This window comes from Catharus ustulatus, chromosome 15 (assembly GCF_009819885.2).
Source record: "Catharus ustulatus isolate bCatUst1 chromosome 15, bCatUst1.pri.v2, whole genome shotgun sequence".
Classification (NCBI taxonomy): Eukaryota; Metazoa; Chordata; class Aves; order Passeriformes; family Turdidae; genus Catharus; species Catharus ustulatus.
In genome coordinates, this window is record NC_046235.1 from 3,545,787 (window position 1) to 3,567,485 (window position 21,699).

General features: G+C 40.9%; 1 long non-coding RNA gene across 1 annotated transcript in view; it reads right to left on the reverse strand.

Annotated features, from left to right (window-relative positions):
* Positions 1 to 21,699, reverse strand: part of LOC117003153 — a 100,017-nt gene that overhangs the window by 72,271 nt on the left and 6,047 nt on the right. The window contains exon 3 of the long non-coding RNA XR_004419475.1: positions 3,484 to 3,681. This is a non-coding gene — a long non-coding RNA (uncharacterized LOC117003153). The remainder of the gene's footprint in view (positions 1 to 3,483; positions 3,682 to 21,699) is intronic.

Here is a 21,699-nt window from a genome sequence, read left to right on the forward strand (position 1 = left end):
TACAGCTGCTAAAGCTTCTTTAATAAGGGTATAGCTGGGGAAGCTGGACAGGAATTAGCTGAAAAGAGATGACTTACTTCTGGCCTGATTAAGCTGCAATTTATTTTAAGTCAGGCTGCAACATTGTTTTGTTCTAACATGAGAGAGGAATGTTGGTTGAAGTGATTTAGTCAAGTCATTCATTCAGCTCCTGTCATTTCCTGCATTTTCTCTTGCAGTATCCTTCAAATTCAGGAAGCCCAATGCACTGTGCTAAGCCTCAGGAGAAACTCCTACATTTCCAATTTCCCATCAGGTCAGGCAGATGCAGTCATCTTCCCAGGACTCAATGGCAATATGGCCTTTACAAAGCCTACCTTTAGATTTCATAGCTTTTTTATTTGAATGAAATTAATTTCCTATTACCTCATGAGCCCATGTTGGCAATGTTAACAGAGTATCCTGATAAAGAAAGCACTGGTATAAAGCAGGTCTTGTGAAATGGACACAGCCTAGAATTTCAGTGAAGCGGTCTGAAGATTCTCCAACAGAAGAGATTTTACCTTTGCAGAATATTATTTAAAAAAAAATATAAAATCTCTTCTTGAAGATCAATATATCCATTTTTAAGTGGCACAAGTCTGGCCTTACCACAATTCTCACAGGAATAGTCCCATAGGAAACATGATCAACATTGAGGTGACACTGAGCATATGGGGCATGGGATGGCTCCATGGGCACCTGGAATAACCAAGCAAATAAACAAATAAACCTGTTATTCCTCCCACTAGCCAGGACAAGGAGAAGCCCCTGCTGAAGCAGGACAGAGAATTTTTTCCAGAATGGGACATTTTCACTCATTTCTGGGTGGGCTATGGGACAAGATAACGCAGAGGAGGCACATCCATGTGTTAAATTTTGAGGCTTGTGACTCCTGATGGAGGAGGACTGCAAACATTTCTTTTATTAGTTGAAAGTTGCTTGATGTTCTCAGCTTTTAACCCTTGGGATTAGGCCCCTGCCAGAAGCACACTGCAGAACAACAGAATATTATCCCCTTTTTACCTTCACTTTCCTACTTTTCCCACACAAGGCAGATAAGAGATCAAGCTAAACAGATTATTTCCTGCTGGCACCCACAGCAAAATCCAACTATTGCACAGCAAATGTGTGCTCTGAAGATTCAATGGTATGAGCAACTATGAAGAAGAGTTAGAATGTGTTGAGTATATATGATAACCTACATTTCCATCTGCCTCCTGTCTCAATTCTGAAAAGATGCTCCTCTCCTCTCCTCTGACCTCACAGGAGGAGAAGGGATCCTGTGAAATGCATGGAAGTGTAAGATGATGTGTCATTTAGCAGAATCTCAGCACCACGACCTGGAAGTTCATCACATCTCCTTTTTCCAAGGCAGGATATCTCCTCATGCACCATTGTCACTATTTTCTTGGTAATTGCCTCCAAGCTTCCATTCAGGCCACAAAGTTAAAAATCTCACAAAATCTGCCTATAATGAAAGTATATAAATCTTTTACTTGCAAACTGCTCATTAAGATTATTCCCACTGTTAGCAGAATCTACTGTTGGTGAATACTGGGTCAAAAAGCTAATTCCCTTGCAGTCCTTTTACTGTCTTCTTAATGATTACTGAGAGTCCGGAAATGAGAACAAAAAGTATTTAATTCTTTATTCAACATGAAATTGTCTTGATTTATACTCTTGAAAAATTAATAAAATGCCTCTGAGACAGTCTATCTCTGCTGCCAGGCTTGCACAAAGTATCTGCTTTATCTGCTGAGCTGTGCAGAACTGTAATAGAGAATAATACTCCTGATTTCAGTGCTGCGTTTACTGTAAATTTCCATTCTTCCAGGAAGGTTTGGACAGACATATTTAGCATCTCAGATCTGAATTCAAGAGGGGAACTTAGCTATTAATTGTTCCACTAATACTTTTGAATGAAGACCTAGTAGCTGAATTTGGTGCCAGGAGTGAAGACAGAGATACGAACTTTGCATGAGGCTGGAAAAACCAAATCCTCCTGAGCTCATGATAAAGGCACCATCCAGATGTTCCTTCTGTACCAGGGTTCCTCTTTCACAAATCACAGCACCATCCCATGCAGACAACAGCATTCCCATACAAAGCTTAGTTGGGTGTTGTCAGATTTACCCAATTCTGCCTGACAAACAGCATCCCAATTATCCTGTACTTTGTTACCTGTCACATATATTGAATTAAAACTAGCCCAATATCTTGGTTATTCTTGGTGATGATGGCACAGACTTCACCATCAGTCACAGACTAAATGGCTGGATCATGAATAGGATTCTCCACAAAGGTCTCAGGGAGGGAAAAATTAGAATATCTATTTTCAAGCTTTAAAACTTTATGTATATTTTCTTGGCAAACCACTCATTTATTACCCTGCTGCATCCTGTTTCCTTATGATCTTAATTTTCTCTCCTGTGAAAATCTAGTCTGTCCTACCAAAGAGAAACATTGTCAAAATATGTACATCAACACATTTTAGGAAAGAGATTTACATCCAAGGTAATATGAACCATATTTCTAATGTTAAAAACATTGAGGATTAAATGTGTGTTCCTGGAGACTGGAGCTGCTGTTCAAATGTTCCAGTCCTATATTATTGATAATTGTTTTCAGCTTCAGAAACAATCCTTGTTTGCTGACTTTCAAATAACCACTGAAGAAGTTAATCAGCAGCCAGAACAAAACAGCTTCCAGAAGGCAGTGTCAGTGAAAAGGAAGTCAAGCACAGTTGCTGCACCACCTTTTATCCCCTCACCTTTATAAAACTATAGCCCTTAATGCTGGAAATGCTCTTTGCTACTCTATCATGACATGGCTGTGCTGCTGAGTTAGAATTTCCATGCACTAAAAATGCTAAACAGAGCCAAAACAAAAGAGCAGTTGGAAAGCAGTTAATGAGCAATGAACTTCTCTTACTTTACTACAGAGCTCTTGCAAAGCTGTCCTTCCACTTGCCCCCAAATCCAGATGCACACACATGCACAGTGCACACACAGTTGTGTCTGTTTGCATGTTTGCAGATCAGTTCAATACAGCACAATCTTTATCAGTGATATGAAGAAATGTCTTTGCAGACTTGTTTGTGACACACTTCAGAAGCAGCTGAAATAGGGTTCTGGTTTCTAGCAGGTTTATCTTTTATCTTCTACCTCTGACTAACACAGCAGAGAATCTGTTACCTGCATTTTTCACCTACATTTGGATCTTTTAAGAGTGAATCTGGGCAGTAAAGATATAAAGCAAATTCTTCTGTCTTTTTCATTCCTCTAAAATAAACCCATTCTCTCCTTGGAGCTTACCTGAAAGCTTGAAATTGAACTAATGAACATCTCAGGAGAAAACAAAGTGGACAACAAAATGCATATATAAAAGGCTCTGAGCATCCTCATCCTAATGCATAATTCAAAGAAGTTGGAATGAAAAATCTTTGAACTCTTCCTCACTTACCTGCATTAATAAATATCAATAGATCATGCAACTTTATTTCAGGTGCATCATCAGATGAGCAAATTTTCTCTTTCTCTGTGAAGAAGGGATTTCAGAGAAGGCCCCTTGGCCAGCCCTGCTCTGAGCCAGCAGCCCTCAGGGCACCTCAGCTTCCAAGGCCTTCGTGTGTCAGGAAGGTTCCACAACATGCAGTGATCTCTGAAGAGAAAACAACAAAATATTTAATGTTTGCAATGCCTTATAACACCTCATTTCCCATTTTGCATTCAATTTCTGCTCCACTTGAATGAGAAACAGAGTGAGAAGTAGAAGGTAACTGCTTTAAAGAGCACAGCAAATCCATAAATACCCTTGAACTTGACTGAATCAAAAAGCCAAACTACAAAACATCTTTTTCCATATTCCATAAATATTAGATTGGATACAAATAATATAACCTGTTGTATATGTTTTCATTCTCAAGGCTTCCACAGACATTACATGCAAATGTTCAATTGTAACAAATCAAAATACCAAACTCTGAACCATTTAATGAGTTAATTGATTTTCAGAGGTGTCAGGCACTTTGTAGCTTTCTTGCTGAATTGTTTCTTTTGCCAAAAGTAAGATTCAGTTCTGACTCCACTAGTTCATTATGCTGTAAATCAGAGAAAGAGGAAATAGAAAAGACCAGCAGGAGAAGCAAACATCATCAAGGTTGACAAGAATGTTAAATGATTTTTCTCCCAACATTCTGCTTAAGATCATTTCAGTAATAAGAGTGAAATAAATTCCAGACATTTTGTTCTTCAAGTGAAATGTTACCCTTTCATTTCACTAAAAACAATTCAAACAGAAAGGAAAGAAATGGCTGCCAAAATTCTTAATTAACGAAGACCCCTAGTGAGGATGAAAAACATCCACATCCAACCTCTTGGCATTCATTATCACAGCTCCTGTCAAGACAGGAACAAATTGTTCAGCTACATTGCAGTAGATTTTAATACAGAATCCATAACATTTAATTCATGGAATAAACCTCTTGGCAACTGCTTTCTAGTTAAGTAAAACTGGTTTCTTTCCAGATCACTGATCTTGTTTTGTAGGTAATTACATTTTAAAATTATACTTTTTCTCTATATTACTTTGCAAGATCTCTTTTTTAATAGATAATTACATGAAAACAGGTTTCTCCATTTTTCTGATATAATTTTTCATCAATATTTAATTATTCTAGTTACTCTCTGCTAAAAGGGCCCATATTCTGGCATTTCATACCAACTTTCACTGTGGCTGGGATTCCTCTGAGTCTTTTGTTAACATCTACAAAAAAACCAGATAATCAAATATCAAATCTTTCCTTGTAAGGTTATTTTTTCAACAAGAATTCTTCCTTTTCCTAAACTGTGGGGGGGAAAAAAAAAATATTAGGAAGAAAATATGTTTTCTTCTTGTTGTTTACCCATAAACTAAAACGGACAGAAAATACAAACACACTACCATGTGCAAAAATATCCTGCTAGTGTGCAAGGATGTTAAAACTCCAGACATCAGGGGGGGCTGTAGTGCATTGCTGTGGGACCATGGAGGAGCTCGTGGCCGCTGTGGCTCAGAGACCAGCCCCTCTTGTGACTTCTCATCTTCCCTGCAGATCACTGCTCCTAACCCCTAGGACAAATATTTAAAGAAACAAAAAAACCCCAAAAAACTAGTTGGTGAGCTTGAAAGTTGGGTTAATTACTGAATAAATATATAACTAGGGAAGATAGAGGTGTATTTGACTTATTTGACTAAAAATTCAAACTGCTCTCCTGATCTCCAGCCATGAGTGGAGATAAGGGAAATTTCCGGACATGCTGGAAAATGTGTGGGACACAAGACGTGACTCGAAATCTTATCTCACTTCCATTGACATGCAGGGATGTGTCCTGGCTTTAACAAGAGTGGGGAAGGCTCCTGAAAGTCTCTCTATTAAAACATCAATGCTCAGTCTGCATCCTACAGGCTCAATATGGCCCCACTGTTTCAACAGCCTGTGGAGCTTTAGTGACAGCACCAGGCAAGAAAAGGAGCTGTCATCAAGGAAAAAAAAACAAAAAAACCACCCAGCTTGCTGCCTTCTATTGCCTTTAAGTCCAAGGTAAAAAAAAAAATAAATTAAATATGATGCAGTAAGGGCAAGACAAAGAATTCAGCTCCTCTCATTCCTAGAATAAGGCAAGTAATCTTTTCAAGGTGGAGATGAATGGGTAGATTAGTTCACAAGAAGCTCCAAAGAAATCTAGAAATACTTTATTCAAGCAAAGGCCTTAATTATCTCATCACAGTCCCAGTTGTCAGGAAACAGGGACAGAGATGCAGCTCCAGATGGTTTCTGCTTCCCCAAAGTTAGTGTGTACCTACATAAATAGGAGCATAACTACAGAATACATGGGTCTTAGTCAGAATTAATCTACAGAACTAAATTCAAGGAAGTCACCATTTCAAATGTATTTTTTCATTAAAGGCTTGAGTATTTCCTAATTTAAGCGCTAATCAAGCGCCAATTTCTTCTTACCAGCTCTCCAGGGCCATTTGTGAATGGCACCAACCTCATAATTATCCCTTATTATTTGTTTTGGACCCTTTTCATTATCTCTTCTCTGCTTCTTTAGAAAATTCGTTTTAAAATGACTGATCTCACTGAAAGCCTTGATGTTTCACAGTGTTCTCCTACTCCAAATCTTTACTTTAGCACTCCATTTCTCCTCTCTAATGAAGATTTCAATCACTGTTTGCTTTACTGTCAACCACCTTGCCTGGCTGTGAGCATAATGAACTCCCTTAACCCCAGAGGAAGGCACTGCAAACCTGTCAGGGTTAATGGGCTCACGGGCTGCTGATTTCACTGCAGCTCTCCAAAGGCAGCAGGGAGTCCTGCAGCAGCCTGACCTCCAGAGCCTGCCAGGAGTGGGAGGGCAGGAGGAGGGATGGCCGAGGGAGCCAGGCACGCTCCTGTGTTTTCAGTAAACACTGCCTGGAAAATGGGCCTGCTTTATAGCCCAGATTAGAGACTAAGATAGACAGATAGAGAGCAGCTGGCTGCGATGGAGAAGCCCTCTGAGGGGAACTGCAGGGCTCACCTGAGGAAGAACATGCCAGGGAATCAGGCAGCAGTTGGTGCAGAGCTGTCAAGCAGCAGTGGTAGCTGAAGGTTGTAGTATGGGCACAGAATTAAAGGAGAGGCATTCTCTGCTACCATCAGAGCTGTGCAGCTGCTCAATCCCTGCACAAACCTTCCTTCCTGCTTTCCTACAGCTCATCCTGCATCTGAGCCTCATTTGCTTTTATTGCTTCCCTTTCTAGATTTTTTTGTGAGGGCATGCATGTTACGGGAGCTGCAGCTCATCCAGCTCATCCAGATCTCCATAGCACTCCTGGAGGTGGATCTGAAGGCAGCTCCCAGCTGTTTGCTGTGCAGCTGCACTGCTGAGATGTTGAACTACCCAGCCCAAAGCCAGCTGAGAGCCTGCACAAACTGCAGTGTGTAATTCCTCCAGAAAGGAGCCTGACCCAAACTGATTTGTCTCCAAAGAGCAACATGCAATACATTTGCAGACAAGACACTGAAAAAGCAAAGCAAGTTGCTGCCTGTCTGCTGAAGAGCTGACCCAGCCTAGCTGGAAACATGGGCACCAATGGCACAAGGACAGGACACATCCTGCATGGGAAAACAACCTGGATGTGAAGTTCTTTGGCTTGGTTTGAGAATAAAGTTTTGGAAAACATGCAGAAGTAAGCTAAGCAAATATAATTACTACGTATGGAGAAGGAAAAACAATAATCTCCAGGATACTTAGGCACATGTGGGTATAGAGAGTCACAGGGGATTATGACTTTCTTCTTTCTGAATTCATAAAGATGACATTTCATGGCAAAGAAAGCTCTGTTCATACACTGATTTTGAAGGAAATAGCCCTGAGGTTGCTCTAATCCTGCCAGGGAGATTCAGTACAATAAGTCTCAGATCACACCACTGGACAGGAAAGCAGCTAAGACAGCAGAAGGAGTGGAAGGAAAAGTCTCCAGTGGATTTGTGGGTCAGGTCCTCAGCTGCTCCAAACAGGCTGCAGTGTTCTGCCTGCAGATCTGAGGTCTGGCTGAACACTCTGTGTTTGTGAAAGAGGGACCTGGAACAGCCAAGCAACATCTTATTTCTTCACACTGCTGCTTTTCCCAGGAAAATGCTTCTTAACATTGCTTATATGAAATGCTGGAGTGAATCCGGATCTGAGATGTCTCATTTTCCTTAATGCTCACAGTTAACTGAAATATTAAATGTATAAAGTGCCACCCTCTTATTATTTAAAGCCTAAATTAACATAATTACCATAATTAAGACAAATGCTTTTTCTAGTCTATTATGCCTTAGCTTTTCCTGAAGGCAGATTCATTATCTTCAGGCCAGCTTTTATCTAACAATGAAAGCATTATTGAAATTGGTACCATTAATGTTCATCAAGACATGCACATCACCACTTACCTTGGCATTACTGATTTCTACCCTGATTGTCTAGGTGAAAAATTTTGTGGCTCATTAGGAAGACCAAGTATTAATTGAAAAAAAAAGAAAATCTAAATAGAAAAGGCTGTACTATCAAAATTAAAAGTCAGAAATTTTAAACACAGATTGAAAATGTGGTTAAACCAGTGGTCAAAGCCATGAAGTCAAATCTCACTATGTTTCCAGTTTGGAATTAACTTAGCCTACAAAAAAGAGGAACAAAAGAGCTCACAGACATTTTTAACTAGCCAAGTGGGATATTGTCAGGATATTGCAGCACAAGCTTCCTCACTGGCTGTATTCAAACCCACCCTGAAATGCACCAAGGCCTTGGAGATTTCTTGATTTTGTCTCTCTTTCAGCTGCCATGATAAACACAATTAATTCCTAGAATGAAGTTCTGATGGGCTATAACAAAGAATAATTATGAAGCCACAGTGCCCATAAAGGAGCTGCAGCACAATACCTCTGCACCCACAGCCACTGATTGAAGTTACTCTGCAGTACCTGCAGCTATCAGCACACAATCTGACAGCTTTTATCCTTCAGAAAAAATAAATTCCAGTGTAACTCTTCCTTCTGGTTGAGAACTCATATTACAGTGTGCACTCATAAAAGGAGTGCTATTTTATTTAAATATAATGTCCCAGTTAAAGCAGCAGCAATATAAACTTTACTGAATGTTTTATTGTCACACAGCATTCCTTGCAGTAAAGGCACCTCAGTCACTCTGAATGTTCCTGGAAAGGATTGCTGTCCTGTAAGGTCAGGCTGGCAATAAGCATATCTCCGTTTGCCATTCCCCTTAGCATAAGAAAGTCCTTTTAATGTTCCCTTACAGGTTTTCTGCTTCATGAAAAGCCCAAGGAAGTGTTCAGAGGCCTGGGGAGTGCAATACACTGCAGTGAAAGAAGGAAAGCAGGAGGGTGGAAAGTTCTAGAGGGACAAGGGTGGAGTCACTGCATTGCCACTGTCCCTACACATTCTCCAGGACCACAAGTGTGCCCTCTGAACAATTCACTATGCTAGCCACCACTAAAGCTTTTCCAGCAATCAGATACTCACAGAGGATCAGTTCTGGCACCAAAATCAGTGTTCAGACTTCCAAAAAGTTTTACCACCATGCTAAAATTAAGGGTCTTCATTTTGGTGCATTTTGCTGGAAGGTGAAAACCCAAGCTCCAGGGTTAGAGGCTGCCCACAGTCACAGTGGCTGCCCACTGTCAAATCTGTCCTTACAAATTAGTTCTTATCAGAAGTCAGACCACAGGCACAAAGTTCAAGTGGGGTCTTTGTGATCCAGATAGCTGGTTTCCATTTTTAGGAGTAAAACCCATTAAAATATCCTACCCTGATTTTCTTTTCCTGTTTGCTGAGTTTGTGGTATGCCAGGAATGCCAGCTGTTCATTTAATACCTCTCATGACTGTATAGAGACAATATTTCTCTCACTGCCTCATTGCTGAAAAACTGGCAAGCAAAGGTAGAGCAGAGCAGAACCTTGCCATGGCAAGGGGTGCTGGCCACAGAAGTATTGCTTTTCTGCTACAAATGATCAATCTGTGTGTGTGGCAGTCACTTTGTTGGTCCACCTAGAAATGTGGTTCAGAGATGGTTCATTACTGGAACTGAACGAGTTTTGTTAAGTAATACAAAGACCAGCAGCTGTCCAGACTGCTCTGCAAGGTAATTTTCCTTGATTGCTGAAGTAACCAAAACTCCATCACCTTTTCTAGAAGAGCAAAATCTTTGCTACAACACACCACATGCAAAGCTGGACTTGACAGACTTGATCATGAATTCCCTTAACTTTCTATTACATTCATACAGAGAGCTTTACCCCAGCAGACAAGTATTTGATTGATCCTTTTCCACTGTAAACAACCAAAACAGCAGCTCTCATGATTCCACTGCTTATATCAACAGGGCCTACTCAGCACAGCTGTTCAAACATTTGTTAAATCACTTCACAGCAAATAACAATATGGTGCAGCACGCCTGTTTCTCATTTCACCCATAGCAATATTTAGCATGCACTAAAAAAACATATGCTATATTCACAAAATAATACTCCATCTAAATCAACAGCAGCCTCCAAGTCTCAGAGGATACTGGAAAGTTCCATAGGTAAGTAGAGTCTTGAAGGCTGTGAAAGATGAATAGCTTCATTCATCCTGAAACCTAATTCCTAAGAATGTGCACCCAGAAGTTCAAACAATCTGACTTTACACTTTGGTGCCCAAAGGCTGGGCCTGATTCTGCATCTATTAATTAATTTTGTATGTATTGTAGCATAATCCACAATCCACTAAAAATACCAGGAAACTGTTGTGATAGAAGGAAACAGTGAAAAGAATGCCCAGCACTAACACATTAATGTGAGAAAACAGAGGCATGAAGTGACTCACTGGAAGAAAATCATCTACTAAGGGAGCAAAATTCGAATTTTTAGACTTCTTTGCTAGTACCCAAGCCACTGGGTATTCTGGGTTCCCAAATGTGTTCTGATCTGCTACAATGCTGCACCCTTAAAATTTAGAGAAGCAAATCTGAAAATCTTGTATTAATTACTGAGCTCTGAGTAAAGATGTATTTCTCTCCCTCTCCTACAAGGACCTCAGCAAGAACTTTATGAATTACACAAGAAAAGAGACCATCACCTGGACTGCTCATACCTATTCCTGTGCTCCTGCTCCAGGACTCCAGAGCACACTAACCCTGCTGGAATGTGCCAGGAGTGATAGAATCAGCAGCCAAGCCCACTCCAAGCTGAGACTGCAAACACCCACGGCTCCCTCTAGACACGGGTTTTAGATGAGCTGCTGCTTGGCAAAATATCAGAACCTGTTACAATTTTACCCAGCTGAAGAATCCACAGAGCTGTTTTCTTGCAGAGCTCTGTTCAGTCTCCTTGATGGAGATCTAGTGCAGCCTGGTAATTACAGAAGGAAAAGTAGAGAAGCTTTCAGCTGGAAGCACAAGACCACAGCTCCTTTCTCAGGACTGCTCTGACTACACACCCAGTGTCTTTGGAGAGCCCATCCCTATTTGTTTCCCTCTTTTTTATCTTCCCTTTATAGCCTTACTACCGATTGACAGAAATTTCCTAATCTTTCCATTGTTCTGTTTTCCTCCCTGAGAACAGCACAAGGCATTTTTCAAGTATCAAAATTAGTTTAAGGATTCTGTTCCTGGCACTAGATTCCAATATGAACACATTACAGAGACTTCCAAATTACAAATAGCACTAGAGAACATAAAAATCTATTGTGTACAGTGGTATTTTTGAGCATTTAGGCTGTTATCTCTCACTGGAATTCACTAGGACTAAATTCTTTTGAACCATCTCAAAATGATAAACCATAGAATATAGTATTTATCTATGAAAACAAAAAAAAAGAGATTAGACATGACCCCTTTTAAGACCACTGTGGCATTTGTGACCTCTTACAGATTTTTATAGAGTTATTTATTCAGTTTACAGTGTGTATTTTGAGTGTATACATAACATGATGAGTAGATCTCATGAGTGATACAACTTTGTTCTGAGGACTAAGGAAATGTGATATTGGAAGGTCTCCATGAACTGTCTGAAAAGGTTTTCCCCAAAGGTTTTTTTGTGGGGGGAGCTAAACAGAGAAATGTGTAAATGCAGTTTGGGTTCAGCAAAGACCAAGTCTGTATTGTCTTTTCTATTTCAAGATCTCTATTTATTTAGAAACCTAATTTCTCAACCTCTGTTTTGCATGTCTTTGACAACTTTCATTCACACCATATGCAAATACTAAATGTGTTACTGTTAGGAGTAACACGAGATGATTTATTATTCCTTTAATCAGATGAATCTGCTAATTCCAGGAGACAGTAGTTTTGAATTCTATCAATATTTGCATTACCAGTAACTGGAGTCACCTAAGCATGTAGCTGGGTCAGTTTTATGGAAGGCTATCAGAGGGGGTTTAGTTTTGCATACTGAATGTAGCCTGCTTTGGGATCTCTAAGGAGACTGCTGACTTTCTGCTCCTCCCTTGGCCACTGTTGGCCACTGCTGGAGGCAGGATCCTGAGCTGGAGGCCTGACTCCATGGAGCTTATTATACCTGACACAGGTATTTTATGTGGAAAGAGCAGATAAAAGGTATTTACACTCTCTATTAGCAGGACTTTGCTTCACACTCCATTCTGCTTCACATCCTCCACTCTCCAAACCAAGACTGCAGTTAGACAAGAATTGTTGAACAGCAAAACCAGTTGAAAATATGAAGTGAATCACTTCTGCCTCTCCAAGCACAGCACTTTTATGTAGGCCTAGAAATATCTTCTGCTTATTTTTTGCTAAGCTCACAAAAGCCCAGAGTAGCTGCAGCCAAGGCAATGCCATGAGAAGCAGTGCCAGAGCAGCAGGAGGAGCTGGAGGCAGGCTCAGGGGGCTGCTGGATGCAGCACAGCCTCAGCCCAAGGGGATCAGCTACACCCCTGAATGGGCCACTGCATCTCCATAAACACCCATTGTGCTCTCTCAATTAACGGCAGATCTAGCTGAAAGCTGGGAGTGTGTCTGCTTGGAACATTTAATTTGGGAAATTGGGAAAGTGTGCTCATCTCCTGTGGCTTCTTTTGCTCTATGTTCTTTCTTAATAAGGCCTCAGCATTTCACAGCCACTGAAGAATGCAAAGAATGCCATTAACCAAGATACGACCCGGATAATTAAAACTAAATACTTGTTCTGAAAGAATTCTGTAGCAAATCTCAAGTCTTACACACAGAAAATCCTTTTCAAGCCAAAATATTACAACTTTTTGGTTTTACATGATGTCACAACCCTTTTTTTAAAATCACTTTTTCCCAATAATTACTCCATGATAAAACTGTATTATTATTCTTCCATAACTTCCAAACCCCAGTTTCCAAGTTCTGGTCTCAAGAGTTTGTTCTCTGCTTGCTGGGTTGCTTTTAGATTTTGGCTATACCTGTGCTCATCACAAGGGAGAGAACAGGAGAAGGGAGGAAATTATAAAGGGAGTGGTGGATGAAATGAATTGCTGGAACTTACGCTCTCTTAGGGCAAGGAGGATGTGTCAGTGGCTGAAAAAATGGAGAAAACCATCAAGAATAGTTCCCACACACTTCACCTACTTGAAATGAAATTTTCTATTATTTTCTATTTTTCTGGACAGACAGATGAAAACTGAAGCTCAGATTTGTTCTCTGAGAATTGCCATACACAAAGATTCCCCTTCTGGAATTCTGTTTAGCACCCCAGGACAGGCAGGAAGTCAAGAAAGCCTTTTGGCTACCAGCAGGGAAAAGGCTGCTGTATGCATGCTGAGAAACAAATGTGGGCACAACATCTACACATAAATATTTCAGGAAACCTGCCTCCTCAATTTAAAAATCTAAGCCTTGCCTCATTAATAATGTTAGAGGGAAAAACTTATTAAATATGTCATAAAACCCCAGTTCCCTGAATACAGCCACCAAATGAATTTCCCTGAACACCCCATCAAAACTGAGATTAAATCACACTTACATTCATTGACCACTATATGAAATGCTACATTTGTACCTCAGTCTTGTATTGAAGCACCTGTCACTGCTTATGGGCACAATACATTAATTTTATGCCTATCTGAATACAAAGGGTGACTGTAGAGGAAAAGAAATGGATAAATACAGCCGTATCTGAATTCTTCACTTCCGTGAATTGCCACAGAAGTTTCAATTCTCAAAGCTTCTTCAAGCTTGTTTGGCTTTAAGACTTCACAGAAGGGTAAGAGTTTGTTAAATAACTAAGCCTGGAGTTCAGAAACCACATCTCATTTAAAAAATGTTTGAAATGCTCCCATTTAACAGTTTCTGAAATGAAATACAGCAGACTTCCAGGGCTGCAACATCATCTCCTCATTTGCAATGCAAAGTTTTAGAAAAGCTTAATGGAATTTAAGCTGTTTTTTGTTGGGGTTTTTTTTTGGTTTTTTTTGTTTATTTTTAATCCAGAGAATCATCCTTCCATACTCTCAGAGATTGGTCCTGACAATGAAAAAGGAGGCTGAAGTACTTAATTTAAGTTAGATACCATATCTCAGAGCAGTGTAAAAGACAGAGGAACACCCTGGAATTTGCTGCTCATCACCTCAGTAGAAAATAGTGTGCAGCACTGCCCTTTCACAGACACTGACACGATCCTCCCAATGTAACAAACTGCTTTACATTATGGAGTGTGGCATTTCAAAAAACGCCCATTTGCTTTCTTGCATCAAAATGAAAAATGTCTAGTGCATTGTTATGCCTTTTTAGTAGGTATACTAAGATCTATCAGTATAGCTGAGATAATGACGTCTTTGCTTGCTAGCAATTAATGTTGAAACAGCAGAGGGAAATATGGCTTAAGATTCATTTTCCCATGTTATAAAATGCAAAACTCTCTCTGCTTACCCTTACCACAGTGCTATGGGTGACAAGGCTGTAAAATATAAGCAATTTTTATTGTTTCTTTGTAAGGGTTTTGTTTGTTTTGATTTGGATTTTTCTCATTCGGTTCAGGTCACCATTATTTTCAAACTTTGATTTGAAACTCTCTGAGAGTACTGGGATTCCTATAAAACAAGAGTTCGGATAATGAATTTCAGTTTCAATTATTTCTGCTTTCTCAGGTTTGAGAGCCTTCTCTACGGCCTGTGAAGCCGTTTTGTACCATCACAAGGTTTGTGCTCTAAATTCAAACCAGGAGCTCTAAAAAGCAGAGAGATGCAGTCTCTAAAAAGCCAAGATTAGCTATGCTTTTGTTTAAAAAGAACACTAAATTCTGCATTTGAACAGCACAATTCAACTCCACATTAACTCCCTCAGAGTAAAGCCCCAGTTTTGCTCACTCTTGTTCTATAAAACTGAACAGTGAATAATTCAAACATTTCATTATTTTTGTGGGAACGGGATAATGTTAAAAGAGTAGGAACCCATAGCCTGAGGAGCCTGGTGCTGGGGAAGAACCGGAGGCTTGGTTGGGCTGGGATTCACCCCTCGGGTGTGTGAGGGGAGCAGCGCTCCCCAGCTGCGGGCAAACACCGGCCCTGAAGGAGCAGCAGGGCGAGGCAGAAGCAGCTCGGGCACATCCAGAACGATCTGCCCGGTGTTGTGCTGCTCATCACCTGCCCAGCGGCACGGACATCCTTTCCTTCCCCGTCTCCAGCCCGCTCTTTTGCCCTGCAGCCAGGAGCCGCACGTCTCATAAGCGTGCCATTGTCTGTGCGCAAGGGGAGGGCTCGGGAGCAGGGTCCTGGCGAGGGGCAGGGCCGGTTCTGTACCTCGGCACACGCAGGGGCTGCTCCGCTCCTGCTCCCAGACAGGGCACGGGGAACAGGAGGTGGCAATGGGGACACTGAGGGCGCTCCGGGCCCGGCACCGCTGCTCGGGGCCGGAACGGGCGGGAAGGGGGAGCGCTGAGGGTGCTCGGCGGGAGTGGTGTGGGGGTTCAGCGGAAGCGCTGAGGGGGCTCGGCGCAAGGGCTATGGGAATTCAGCGGGAGCGCTCTGGGGGTTTAGCAGGAATGCTGAGGGGGTTCAGCGGGAGCTCTGAGGGCCAGGCTGGGCCGAGCCGATGGCGGCTCGGAGCTCCGGCCAGCTCCGGTTCCGGTCCTGCGGGGGCTCAGCTCCCGAGGCGGCAGGGCTGCACTGGGCCGGAACACACCAGGGAAGGGCCACAGCTCAGCGTCTGAGTTTGCTCTAAAGCTACAGTGACAGAGATACCAGAACTTCTCTGCAAATCTCTTCTAAGCGTTTGCTACTTTTGTTACTTTACACACATATACACACACATATAGATATATTTGAGAGGTCGTTTATTCTGAGAGTTCAGCCTCTCTGCAGTGCCTGAATACCGAGGCAGTGTTTCAATAGGCCTTTACCTGTCCTTCTTCAATTCCACCTCCAGACTCCAGAGTCTGACTCCCTCCCCAGCCCCTGCAGTCCCACAGCCCTGTCCTGGCTCTGTTCTGGGTCTGTCAGTCCTGTCCTGGCCCTGTTCTGGGTCTGTCACCCCTGTCCTGGCCCTGTTCTGGGTCTGGCACTCCTGTTCTGGGTCTGTCACTCCTGTCCTGGCCCTGTTCTAGGGCTGTCACTCCTGTCCCAACCCCATTCTGGGTCTGTCACTCCTGTTCTGGGTCTGTCACTCCTGTCCCAACCCTGTTCTGGGTCTGTCACTCCTGTCCCAGCCCCATTCTGGGTCTGTCACTCGTGTCCTGGTGCTTTGGTGATGGTGCCTTGCCAAGGAGAAGGCTGTTAGACTGATTTGGTGCTGCTTTGTTTTCCTGATAAATTCAGGTTAACTGTGACTTTTGCCCTAAAGTTTATTGCCATTTGAAAGATACATGTTTGCTAGCATGGTTGAAGGGTTTTTCTTGGAATTCATTTTAGCTGGTTGACTCTTACGGATTTCTTATTTCCCTCTCTTTAAGAAAAAAAAACCCAAGAAAAAAGTATGTACCTTCCAGCCTTTGCAATGCTTCATCCATTTTCTGTCATAACCTAGAATGAACTTTGTCAGGTTTTATAAAATTAATGATTCATCTTAGTACAACCTAGCTTGCTCTTTTTACTTTCTCCTATTTGACCTAAGAAAAAAAATTACTAAGTTTTTGACCACAAAAACACAGACCAGACTGGTAGGCTTTAAAAAAGAAAACCTTCTTCAAGGAGACCAAGTCTTTATCACACACTTGTCCATTTCGTAAATACACAAATGTCCATTTTGTAAATAAACATCCACTACTTTTTTGTTACACCAAAATTCTTTAGCACAGCCTCATCATTTTGGCTTCATGCAAACAAAATTCACTAACTCAGCAGCTGGAATCTAGCTTGCTGGAGTAGAAATACTGAGTGGGAACAAACTGATTAGAAATGAATACAGGGATCCTACTGGACAAGTGAGGTTTTACAGAGAGGACACAAATGAAGGACAGCAAGTGTGATCTAGGCTGGAAGGGAGGCACTGGACTTTCTTCATCACATAATGTCAAATACAGGAAAATACAGGCAGACTTAATATGTAAAATGGTGTGAATTGTTCACGGTATGGAAATGAAGGAAATCTGAGCTGCTGGAACAAAGGGTGTGGAGATCCTGCAGTGGAAGCGGAATCAATCCCTAGAGCAGAGCTGGTTGGGAACAAGGGAATAGCTGAAATTTCACTTTTACAGGCCTATAGCAATTATATGCAAAAATGTGATTTATGAGAACGCTTTGGTGTTTACTGCTTATCTCCAGCTGAGCTTTAGAGGTCCTGTTGAGAATAACATAAAATACAACATTTTGTTCCTGTGCAATAAACAGTAATTAGGAAGCACTTTTAATTTAAAGCCAGCTAGGGTTTTGCTGTTTACAATAACTAGCAGACAATGACTAAGTGTACAGTCTGTATGAATGAGAGATTAAAAATATTAATAATGAAGAAAGGTTAAAAGTGTTGCTTTTCATTACATGACACACTCAATACAAATGCTTAGATAAGTTTTACAGGTTTAACTGCCTGTTTCAGTTCCTAAGTAGGCAGCACTTGAAGTTGTACACTTCATCCTGCATCCTTTGCTTGTTATCCCATTCCACCACATTACCACTTGCTTTTCTACAGTCATCTAGCTCCCCTATCACCCCTAATTTATTTAATTTGATGTTTTGTCTTGTTTCAAAGCTACGGAGCACAACATATCTACTGAAAACTTGATACCAACCTAAGAGCCTTTTGTTGAAATAGGATTTTAATACTTTATTGTCCTTACTCTACTACTCTGTAAATTATCCAAAGTCATTACTGAGGCAAAGCCAGTGTTTGAGCTCCATTAATTGTTCCTATGCAAGGCAGAAAGAAGAGCTTATATTTTAGTAATCTGGCTAAAAGAAGATTAGAGGTGGCATCTGTCTGTAATAACTCTCTGGATATTTTTCTAAAGTGGTATTTAGAAAAACCAGAAAGAAGAGACTGTGGTAAGCTCAATTCTAGGTTTTGGTTACAGTTTTTTGATGCAGAATTGTCTTCCAAGTATCTGCTCAGCTTCAGTGGGAAACAATTTGCTTTTAAATCTTCAGAGTGGCAAATGGGGAATCTCCTTTGTTCAGGAGACAATTGTTTTTTGTTTATTGACAGATAATATCAGTAGTAGAATTAAAACCATGGGTTAAAAACTGAAGTTTGAAGGCTGGAAGGTTGAAAGAAATGAGTTAAAATAAAACCAGCATGACACTTGGGCTTCAGGCAAATCATGAAAAGGACCAGGAGGAAATCATCAGCCAATGGTTTCTTCAGCAATGCCTCATCTGCAGCAGCCTCACCATCTGTTGTTTAAGTCTAAACATTTTGAAGTCACACTATATTTTCCTGAAATACTGATTTATTTATATTTTAAATGAATGTCTTCCTTCAGCATTCCCCCACAAAACTCAAACATTTGCAGAGAAACACAGAGCTGTTTCTGCCCTACCTAAATTGAACAATGTGTTGGAAAAACCCCAACTGTTTAGCAATTGTCAACATGTCTGCCATTTCTATGTTCTGTCTTAGAATTCTCTTCTATTTAGAATTTTTCTAAGTAAAATTCTTATTGACTGTAGCTTTAGGTCTGTCCCTCTGTGCCCTCCTGTTACTGGTGGTGGAGGACACCGATTTCCAAAGAATGACTGGGTTAAAGCTACTTGGAGAGGAGTCATCAATACTTTGGGAAATTAGACATATATTGGGCCAGTTTTGATTTTCCTTGAAAAAGTCAATCCACTGAAAAACCATGCATGCTGAACAAGAGCAGAAAAATCAGTCCTCCAAAAAGAATCACAATGAGGAAAAGCACTTTATCTTTTCACTAAATTCCACACTATGGAACTTCCATCAGGACCTCATTTAAAGTAGAGCCACTGCCTTAGACACTGATCTTCACAAACTTGTTTGCAAGTACACTTGGTGACCCATTTCTCCTCTTTAGTTCTGGTTTTAGGAAAAGGTCCCTTCTGGTACTGATAAAAAAGCTTTTAGAGCTAAAGATGGTGTGTCCATTATGTTGCCACATCAAGGATGTCAATGACACGAGGTGAAAAGACCACCACAAAAAAGCCCTCCCAAAGCCCCACCTTAAACTCAACCAAAAATATGCATTAACTTCTTCCACATAATAAAATTGTATCTTTTTTTATAGCAAACTAGTGTACCTTGTTGCATGAGCACAACATATCTTAGCTACCTAATGACCCAAATGAGTCATTTTTTATAGCAGTGAAAATAATCTTTGACGTGCCTTAATGCAACGGACTACTGTTTTGATTAAGGCCTAGATTACCTTGGCCTGTCTGATAACTTCTACCAAGGGCTAATTTTCACAATAAAGTTGGGCTTTTAATCAGTTTTCTACACCCTGCAGAAAAAGCTTCTGATATAATCTTTATGAGGATTACTGGCTGCCTCCTGCAGTGTGCAGGCTAAGGCCACCAGCCTCTTTGATCAGCACAAGAAGCAAATCTGTGGATTTGCTCTGCAGGAAGGATGCGACTTCTTAGTTCTCTACTGCTTCCCTGTCCCCTTACTGCTTCTTGTATAGCAAAACTGTCACCTGACCAACCCCAAATCTCAAAATTCACCTCAGAAACAGCCTCCTCTCTGGTGAAGCAAACTCAGACTGCTGAGACTTTATCAAGTTTTCAGGGAATAGTAACATTCATTGGACTTGGTTTCCTCCCTACCAGATGAGAAGAGAAAAGCAGCTTAGTAGCAAGTAAATATTTAATGTGTATTTCATTATCAGACTCACTAAATATGACCAAAAATGGAAACTAGAAGAATTATCTATCATGTTGAAAAATGCAGCTTGAGGATGATACACTGAGTATGAATTATGTTCCACATTTAATGAATGTCATGAAGCAACTTTCCAGAGGAGTATCAGTAACAGAGACCCTCATGTGACCTATGCCTCTTTCAATTATTTTTGGGAGATCCCAGGGACAGTATTCCAGCATCCTTGAGGAGTGAGCTGCCCTCACTGCTGGATTGTGACACAGAGGAGTCCCTGGTGACAGCAGAGGAAGGTGCACAGAGGAATGTCCTGCGCTGGCTGAGCAAGCTCAGAGCTCTGCTTTCCTGGCTCCTGGGCTCTGATCCGTGCCCAGCCAGCAGTCTGTGAACTCGAGCTGTGCTGGGACTTCACCTTGCATTCCCTTTAGGTGGTTGAGACAAATCACCTCTGTCCTGGCCTGGCTGGTTTCCCTCAGCCCACGCTATCTCTGTGTGCTCCAGCACTGCGGTGCCCTAGGGCAGGATTAGGCCATTTGTTTATGTATAAACACATGGCACACTCCTCGTGCACAAGTGTTTGTTTTTGCATAACTGGCAGATAACAGGGCTGTAAATTTTATTGCTAAATATTATAAACATAGATCTATGATTTTTTCCCCCCAAGAACTGTGGTTTGAGTTGGATTCTGATCTCACTTTTGCCAATTTCTTACCTGATTTACCAATCATTTACCCATGCGTGATATTAGAGTAAAACTTTATGGGTTGCTTTTCAACAGCACTGACATTTCTTGTGGGTACTGTTTAACATAATATGAGCAATTAAAAAAAAAAAAGAAACAGGCTATTTTTCATCAAGGTGCAAATGAAAATGATTAAAACAATAAATTTATTTCCGTAGTTTTTTACTTAATTCCTTATTATATATCCCTACTGTATAATGAACATGACATTTTTCTGATGTTTTTATGAAAACATCTGTTTTTATTTCTGTTTTTCTTTATTCTTTACATTACTGGGTCATGTCTTTTTCCAGAAAATCTCTCTATCTAAATTACTATGAACACATATGTCTTCCCATTGTTTTTCCTTCTAGAGTCAGAATTTACCACCACAGAGAACAGCTACTGCTGCATTCTACTATTACTGCTCCACATTGTCTCGAGCTGCTCAGGATTTTATGAGGTAATTTCAGGACTCTCACATCTCACTTGAAACAGAATACCTAAAATATGCGATAGAGTGCGAGAGTTTGCTCTTCTGTTCGTATCTTTGGACACCATGAAACCCCTTTCCATTACCAGGATACATGGGATTGGGATATCAGGTGCTTCTTTGTACACTATTCTGAGTTAATTCATATGCATGATCCTATCTTTTTGTGCTTGGATTCTTAGATTTCATGTGGTATGTCTGAAGTAGTATATAAAGTTGTTTTATTTGTATTTACAGTGTCATCACTGGCTGGTGCTCACATGATCAGCTGTTACAGAAGTGTTATTACAAACAGCAGGGTAAGAGAATTAATGCAGTCATAAACGAAATGCCTCAGACAATAGGAAATGCATTTACGTTTGTATCACCAACTCAGCACTGGAAAACCTCTTTATAAATGTGCATCACGAACATGTGAGTAATGTCCTAACAGAGTTTAGCTATTCCATATAGCTCTTCTGGGTTTACCTTACAACTGCTAGGTGATACATGCTGAATTAAGAACTACAATTCTTGTAAAGCTCAACTTTTATACCATGGCAGGTGTAGGGTGCACCTGGTTACCAGCACTAATCAGAAGAAACTGCAAAATGATCACGGCTCTAAAAATTTTGGCCTATTCTTAGAGTGTTTTCTGCCCAAATAATGACAGATGCAGAAAGCTAAAGAGAAGACAGCTCCTTCTGAGTCCAAAAATCTGGATAATGAG